The sequence below is a fragment of the Zingiber officinale genome, chromosome 10A (genome assembly GCF_018446385.1).
Source record: "Zingiber officinale cultivar Zhangliang chromosome 10A, Zo_v1.1, whole genome shotgun sequence".
Taxonomy (NCBI): Eukaryota; Viridiplantae; Streptophyta; class Magnoliopsida; order Zingiberales; family Zingiberaceae; genus Zingiber; species Zingiber officinale.
Window position 1 is genome coordinate 65,951,143 of NC_056004.1, and position 9,143 is coordinate 65,960,285.

General features: G+C 39.6%; 1 long non-coding RNA gene across 1 annotated transcript; it reads left to right on the plus strand.

Annotated features, from left to right (window-relative positions):
* The first annotated feature begins 8,660 nt into the window (after positions 1 to 8,660).
* LOC122026264 lies at positions 8,661 to 9,143 on the plus strand. The gene is made up of 3 exons (XR_006124087.1): positions 8,661 to 8,703; positions 8,795 to 8,872; positions 9,102 to 9,143. It is a non-coding gene; the product is annotated as an uncharacterized LOC122026264 (long non-coding RNA).

Below are 9,143 nucleotides of genomic sequence, written 5' to 3' on the forward strand. Positions count from 1 at the left end.
ACTCGCATATCTCATATGATTCTAAATCAAATGAGTCCAGCAAACCATCCTTATGGAGCTGGGATAAGCGCTTGTCATTTAAATGACCTAAGCGACAGTGCCAGAGATAGGTTTGGTTCAGGTCATTTGACTTGAACCTCTTGATATTTATGTTATAGATAGGGCTCTCAAGGTCTAGAATATAGTGTCCGTTCATCAGAGGTGCACTACAATAGAACATATCGTTTAAATAGACGGAACAACATTTGTTCTTTATTATAAATGAAAATCCTTTCTTGTCCAAACAAGAAACTGAAATTATGTTCTTAGTCAAGGCAGGCACATAACAACAATCATCTAATTCTAGTACAAGCCCAGAGGGCAGAGATAGATGGTAAGTTCCTACAGCAATAGCAGCAACCCGTGCTCCATTGCTTACTCGTAGGTCTATCTCACCCTTCGTCAATGCCCTGCTATTTCTCAGCGCTTGTACATTAGTACAAATGTGCGAAGCACATCCGGTATCTAATACCCACGATGAAGAAATAGAGAGGTTGACTTCTATAACATGTATACCTGAAGTAGAAATCTTATTTCTCTTCTTCTTAAGATCTTCCAGGTATTCTTTGGAGTTCCTCTTCCAGTGCCTTGCTTGTCCTTGATATAGGTGACAAAGATGTTCAACCATATCGTAAGCGCCCATCAACTCATGTTGCTTCTGAACCTCAGAGTTCATGGTCGCGAGCATAAGACAGGACACATCTAATGCGTCATCTTGATGCTTCTTGTAAACATCTCGGTCTGCTCGCGTGGCAGTGGCAGGAGGAGCCTCCGGAATGGGCTGCTCCAGAACGTACAGTTTACATTCTTGGGTGAGAACTATTCTCAGGTTCCTGTACCAGTCCAGGAAATTTGCTCCGTTGAGCTTGTCCTTCTTAAGGATAGAACGCAGAGAGAAGATGTTCGTGTTTGACAACATGGCAATTCTACAACAGAAATAAATGCAGAAATAAGTATCATATTCTTAATCATTTAATTAGGCCTTTAACTAAATGATGCTCCCACTGAATTCTATAATTCATGTGGGACAAGATCCACATTATACTAACCCTTGAGTTAGCTTTGGCTAATACGCCCAAGACTTAGTATGATCAATAGGTAACGATTACCAATTACATCTCTATGCAACTCTTGTTTATAGGATCAATATCCGCATTTATATTAAAACTCGAGTTAGCTTTGGCTAATACGCCCGAGAGTTAATATATTTGTGATTTTGTCCTACCTTTCCAACCGTTGGAAGAATGCCTATAGTTGTACTCGATCCAACCGAGTAAACTAGGAATACTCAATCTAATTGAGTTGTTCTCACCCATGCGTTGATAGGCGGGACCAAGATTGTCCCTCCGTACCCTACCAAGATAGTATGTGTTGCTCTGCTTTGGCAGATTCAACAATAACATGCGATCGAGGTAGTGGTAGGTATCACGGCATGATAGGCATTAGAGTTGACGCATTTTAGATCTAATCTAAACGATGATGCGTATCATATACTCGATAGATCTAATCTAACCGAAGAGTGCATCATGTGCACGATTTAGATCTAATCTAATCGCTAGGCACTAATTAATTATTAAAACATGCATCATATATACACAAGCAATTAATTAAATTTTATGATTATGTCATGGCCCTACTACGATCTTCTCAAGCCAATGAGAAGATCGGATGGTCAACCTAAAGTCAATAGCTTCTCAAGCTCCTTCCTTTTGACCACCTTGTGTTGCTCGTGCCTTCCTCGTAACTCCGTCTCGAGTGGATCTTCCATCGCTCCAATTTTGTACATTATAATTTTAGAAACTCGAGTTACATTCGAGTCTAAATCTAATTTACAACAAGAATAAAATAGAAGGCACGACGCGCAGGTCGCGAATCAAAATACAGCACACACATCACATGACGGCATGCAGGCCGTATTATGAATTACAACACAAATCCAATCACATTGGGTCTTTTTGGGCCATGACTATCACAAAATTAATATATAATTCAAAATTATATATTTTCATAATTTTCTATAATTTATTTTATAATTTTTACAATTTTATGAGTAAATTTTTCCCGGCGGTCACGTTTAGCGTTTTCGGGCGCAATCGCGGAACGAATCCCCTTGCCGGGCCAGGGGCAGCGTTCCTTTGCGATCTAACAGCGCCTAAGCCCGCTGTCCCAAAAAATTTTGGGGCGAAACTTTGCCGTTTTGGAAAATTCTTCTCGGTAGTCGAAGCCTACAAGTGCCGAAACACTTGTGCTTCGCTTCTACGAGAAAAATACCCATAAAAACTCTAAAAACCATAAAATTACAGAATATCACAGAACTGAATTTTTTTCATAAAAACAAAAACTAAACTCGTACAAGCTTCGCACGTGGCTCTGATACCACTGTTGGGTTTTTCGGGCTGCGAAAACTACTTTTTCGCGTCGCGGAAACCCCGAAACCCCCTAGCCATTGGATCCGTGTGAAGAAAACTTTCGAAAATACGAGTACGAGTTTCAAACTATGATCTACAGTAGATCTACAAAGGAAAACCATTTTATACCTTTGAAGCGTGCCCTCGCAAATCCCGCTCGTCCAACGGTACGCCGGATCTCGAAGTTGTCAACGTAGACAACTCTCTAGTGATATCCACACGAACAAGAAGTGTTCTCTAACACTCAAGGATGGAGAAGAGAGCACCACAAGTGTACTAGCACTCTCTAGGGCTCTTGGGTAGGATTGGAAGAAGAAGAAAGGAAAAGAAGAGAACACACTCCTCTAAAATCTCTATGTGACTTTCACTAACCTTTCTTCTTGGATTAGATTCACTCTCCTTTCTTCTCCCTTGCTTGAAAACCACGACCAAGAGAAGAGAAGTAGCAAGAAGAGAGCTTAGGAGGAGGAAGATCACTTGAATGAGAGTTACACTTGCAAAAATGAAACTCTTTTCATCTAATTAAGTGGTTTGTAACCTCCATGGGATACCAAGAGTCACAACTCTTGGTAACTCCCATGAGGTGGCACTTCACTTAAGTAACCATGATGATGTGGGGCATCATCATTGGTCCACTTAATGCCAACTCACCAATGAGGTGGCATAAAGTCAAGTCAAACTTGACTCTTCATCTTCCTCTCAAGTCATGTCAAACTTGACTTAATCTCTCTCATGGTTGATCTAATCCAACCATTTAATTCAAGCCAATTTAATATAATGAATCTAATTCATTTAATTAAATTGATTCAATGAGTCATAATCTAAATTAGACTCATTGAACACATGAATCAACTTGAGTCTAACTCAATTAGCCCAATTAGGATTACTCTTAATCCAATTTGATTCATCAAATGAATCTAATCCTCTTGGTTCATCATATGAACCTAATCTCCATCCACTTATTCTTTGTGTGTGACCCAATAGGTTCTTGTAACGTTGGCAATGCCCCTAAACTCATTTAGAAACATAAGTAATGAGCGGTATCTAGTAATACATCATTACTACCCAAGTTACAAGAATGTTGAGATCCAACATCACCTTGTGACTACTAATTGTGACTCCTCACAATATATGACAAGTGTCCTTCTATCCTAGACATCTAGATTGATCAATGTGAGGCATAGACCGTGTCATCCTCTAATCAATCTAAATCTTGAACTCCAAGTAGACTCACTCAATCAAATGAGCTCAATATCCTATATTGACTCATTTGGGCATGGCCATGCACTTCGTGGTCTCACTCTATCAAGAATACCGATGTCTCTCCCGTCATATAGGAGGGATAGATCCCATCTACATCACTCACATCCCTCCACAAAATTTGTTACATACCCAGTAATCGCCTTTATGGTCCACCCAGTTACGGGTGACGTTTGACGAAACCAAAGTACATAACTCCTTATGTAGGGAACCATGGTGACTTCAGGTCTAAGGACTAGTAGTCATACTAATAGCCACATGAGAAAGTATATGACACTCATATAACGATCCATGATACTTTCTCATGGCGGGTCATTCAGTATACATTCTCCAATGCATACTCATGTGTCAACTTGATATCTCTATATCAATGACTTGTGAGATCAAGTCATCGAGTTGACCTACATGCTAGTCTTATTGTATTAACATTGTCCCTGAATGTTAATACTCGACTAGGAATGATTAAGAGTAGTGTTCCCTATATCATCCCACTATCGATTCAACCAATCGATTGATATAGGTAAGAACCTTCTACTCAAGGACATTTTTATACTTAGTTTATTTGGCACCAATACAAGCAAGTATAATAACCAAAAACCAAATGCCTTTATTTATAAAGAATATGATATAACAAGTCCAAAATACAATCATCAAATGATTGGCTCTAGGGATCTAGCTAACAGACTTATGGGAGCAAAGCATTTCTTGTTGATGATTCTCAGATGCTCTAGAGAGATAGTATTTATCTACCTCCTTTTGTATATCTTGTCAGGAGTTCTTGAACCGAAAAAGGAGGAATCATGGTATAATGGTTTAAAAGATGATGGTTAGTCGACTCACCTAATAATGTTCCATGGGTGATCATGACTCATGGACCAATCGGATATGGGTAGATATCCTTGGTGGTACATATAGATATATGACCCATAATGATGTGGAGAATGTGGTGTTAGTTGAATAACACCTATTAAATCCAACTGTTAATGAGAGGAAGTTTCAGATGATAATCTTCGAGCAGCAGAGCGACAATAGATTGTTATGTCAGTTAGCTATTTAGTGATAGTGCTCCTCTACCCTTATGTGCATGACTCATCACTAGAGGTTCCTGAACCTAAGATGGAGCAATCATAGTATGATGGGTTACAAGACAATGATTAGTTGACTCACTAGCATTATCTCCATCAAGTAGCTTAAGACCTTGACCACATGATCATTTACTAAGGGTCATGAAGTCTATATTTCAGATCAAAGTTTTCGACCTTTTGTCAACAGTTATCAGAGGACATTTTACGGATATGATTATGAGATTTATGGTGATATTCTCTGATAAGTAGACTTTCAGTAGGAGGTTGAGTGACCCTTTGGACTTTGCATTATCATTCTTTTACTATGGATATTTGAGTATTTAATGGATGGGATTTAACATAATCTTTGGATATTTTTGGATAGGATTAGTAGAGTTTTTTATACTCATATCTTTTGGATTGATCGTATCTCTACCATTTAGAGAGTCGTTGATTATCAATCAGGAAGTCAAGGGATATCCCTTGGACTTCAATAGTCATACATCTTAGGTAGGATGGTGATATATTTCCATATCTTGATAGTACACCATGATAAGAATTAGTCACTAGGAAATTACCAGGTTTGATTGTTGTTGAGGATTGGAGATTGATGAATATTGTAAGATTAGATATGATGATATGTTGTCTTTTGATGATCTGTTAGTGGATTTTGACTTGATGGTCTATTATCTGGAATTTGTTATTGACGGTGATATGAGGAGTAGCATATCTATGATATTTATAAAGTTGGTGATTTGCAATTGGTGATCAGATTACATACTTATTGCCAGTGATCTTACTGTTGAGTATGCTTGTTGTACGGACATTATAGGGTCTTGGTATCATCATTTAGGTTTATCAGTGTTTTAGATGTTTTCATGGACTTGATGAATTTGGTATTTCTAGGGAATTTGGATCAGTTGTCAATGTCTTCATTGACGGTGTTGTGATATATACCCGATCTGAGGTGGATCACGAATAATATCTTCGCATACTTCTGGAGAAGCTTCAACGAGAACATTTCTATGCAAAGTTTAGTAGTGCACATTTTGATTGTCTTTTGTGGGATTTCTAGGACACATTTGTGGTGTTTTTCGGGCCGCAAAAACCGCTTTTTGCGTTGCGAAAACCATGAAATTCCCATGCCACGGATCCATGCGAAGAAATAAAATTTCATATACATGTTTTCTACTCCTAGATCTACAAGATCAGAGGGTATACCTTTGAAGCAAAGCCCTTTGCGTAATCCCGCTCGTCCTAGGTTCGCCGGATCTCGAGAGTATCAAAGTAGATACTCCTCTATGTGTATCCACACGAACAAATGATGGAGAAACCTAACAAAAGGTGTGCTAGCATCCTTTGAAAGATTCGGCCAAAGAGGAGGAGAGGGAGAGAAGAAAGAGCTTGAGGAAGAAGAAGATGGAGTTACCACACAAAATGAAACTCCTCCAATAATCACAAGTGGCCGACCACTTTTCAAGAAAAAATTTATATACTCCATGGGATTTCAAGAGTCACAACTCTTGATCTCCCTCATGAGGTGGCACACACATGTGCTAGCCTTGATGATGTGGCACATCATCATTAGCCACTTAATGCCAACTCACCAATGAGGTGGCAAATGGTCAAGTCAAACTTGACCCTTCATCTTCCTCTCAAGTCAAGTCAAACTTGACCACTTCTCTCCCTTGGTTGATCTAATCTAACCATTGATTCAAGTCAATTTTAATTTAATGAATCTCTATTCATTGAATTAAATCAATTCAATGAGTCTAAGTCCAAATTAGACCCATCTAATACATGAACCAAATTGAGTCCAACTCAATTAGCTCAATTTGGATTACTCTATAGGTTCTTATAACGTTGGCAATGCTCCTAAACCTATTTAGAAGCATAAGTAATGAGCGGTATCTAGCAACACATCATTACTACCCAAGTTATATGAATGTTGAGATCCAACATCACCTTGTGACTACTAATTGTGACTCCTCACATTAAATGAAAAGTGTCCTTCTATCCTTGACATTTAGATTGATCAATATGAGGCATAAACTGTGTCATCCTCTAATCAATCTAAATCTTGAACTCCAAGTAGACTCACTCAATCAAATGAGTTCAATATCTCATATGACTCATTTGGGCATGGTCATGCACTTCGTGGTCTCACTCTATCAAGAATATCGATGTCACTCCCGTCATATAGGAGGGATAGATCCCATCTACATCACTCACATCCCTCTGCATAATTCGTTACATACCCAGTAATCGCCTTTATAGTCCACCCAGTTACGGGTGACGTTTGACGAAGCCAAAGTATGTAACTCCTTATGTAGGGAACCATGGTGACTTTAGGTCCAAGGACTAATAGTCATACTAATACCCATATGAGAAAGTATATGACACTCATATAACGATCCATGATACTTTCTCATGGCGCATCATTCAGTATACATTCTCCAATGCATACCCATGTGTCAACTTTATATCTCCATATCCATGACTTGTGAGATCAAGTCATCGAGTTAACCTACATACTAGTCTCATCGCATTAACATTGTCCCTGAATGTTAATACTTGACTAGGAATGATTAAGAGTAGTGTTCCCTATATCATCTCACTATCAATTCAACCAATCGATTGATATAGGTAAAACCTTCTACCACTACAAGAAAATCCTCAATCAACAACACTCAAACGACAACGGTTTTATGCTAAACCATTGTCTTTTTACCTTTTAACAACGGTTTTAATAAAAATCGTTGTCTTTTACTAGTTTTTTTTCCTTACGACAACGGTTTTTAAAAATCGTTGTCTATTTATGTTTTTTTGGGTCTACGACAACGATTTTTAAATGCTAGGACAACAGTTTTTGAAAACTGTTGTCTATGTGCGTTTTTTTGGGATTACGACAACGGTTTTTGAAAACCGTTGTCTATTAAGTGTTGTTGAATACCGTTATTTTTTTTCCTTCGCCGTTTTTTCCCTTCGTCATTTTTTGCCGTAGCATTTTTTCTTTCCCTCTCCTTTAAATTTTTTGCTACTGCATTTCCCCCTTTACCTTCTCGATCCCTAAGCATGTTCGTCCAACCTATGATCTCTTCACTTACTTCACATTTTTTTTTCTCCTTCCTCTCCAAGCCCTAAACCTGCTGCCCCTTCTCCTTTGCTCTCCAAGCCCTAAACCCATCGCCCTTCACGACTCGTAGCGAACCAGTCGCGGGGAGGGAGAGAGATGGGCAACAGAGACCACAAGCGTAGGAGCAACCAGGGGGGATCTGCAACAGAGGCTGCATGATCCAAAGAGGACGATGATGAAAAATCCCCAACTGGATGGGCTTTAACCGTCCTCCTTGGCTAGCTTCAAATCCATGGAGAACGATGATGGAGTTTCTTTGGAAAGTGGCAAAAGAAGTCCTCTGCTGGATAAGGTGGCTCTCAGATCTCCTTTCCTACCGCTTTTTTCATTGTCGTTTTGTATAATACTAATTGCTACAATATGATGGCCATGCCCTACTGACGGTCGAGCGACTGCCACCTAGCTTGGCCCGCAGCTTTTGCATCGGACGACCATGCCAGGCCAGGCTACCTCTGGATCGGGCAGCTTGCCGCCCTACTAATTTGTTACAGTTCGAACCAATCTTTGTCTAGGTTAATGGCTGTTGCAAGAGGGCATGATCCATAAGCGGCAAAAGGAAACGCGACGGCTTCGGCGGCCGTGACGGAGTGGATATGGAGGCGATAGTGTGGCAAACCCTAGCCAATCCTCCCGAAGCCAGTGATTATATCTTCCGCAGAGGTAAATCCGAAACATTTCTGCATTCCTCGCCCTATTTTCATCTGCTTTCCTTGCGCTTCAACATGCCTGATTGATGGGGAGCTTCGACACAGGGAAGCGATACGTGAGGCCCTACTACTTTGAGTTCATCTCCCACGTAAACAAAATAGACCTGTATCGTTTTCTTCGCTCGATTCTTTCATTTTGATGCTTCACGTAAGTTTGAGCTAACGCTTGAGTCAATATAGGTTAAGAACAAGTGGGCCGACAAGACTATTGTGGATCTCTTTGCGGAGGAGTTCAAAGGGCGCCCTTACGACTATTATGTATTTTGCAAAAAAATGTTTTTTTTGTCTTCTTGTTCTTATACATGCGATGGCTTTCTGATGATGACAAGAAGAATGAGTTTCCTTCTCTTTTTTGACAGTTAGTTAGGGTTCGTGACTAAATTTTGTGAAGCCCTATCAGTGTTGTTGATGAGGAAGCGTTTGTTCTTCTACTGCTATAAATTATGATTTTTCATGGTGAGGTGTGAACCTTGCTTACTTTGGATAGGTAAATGCTGTGAAGTGTGGAAGGATCCAAGTGGAGGATAAG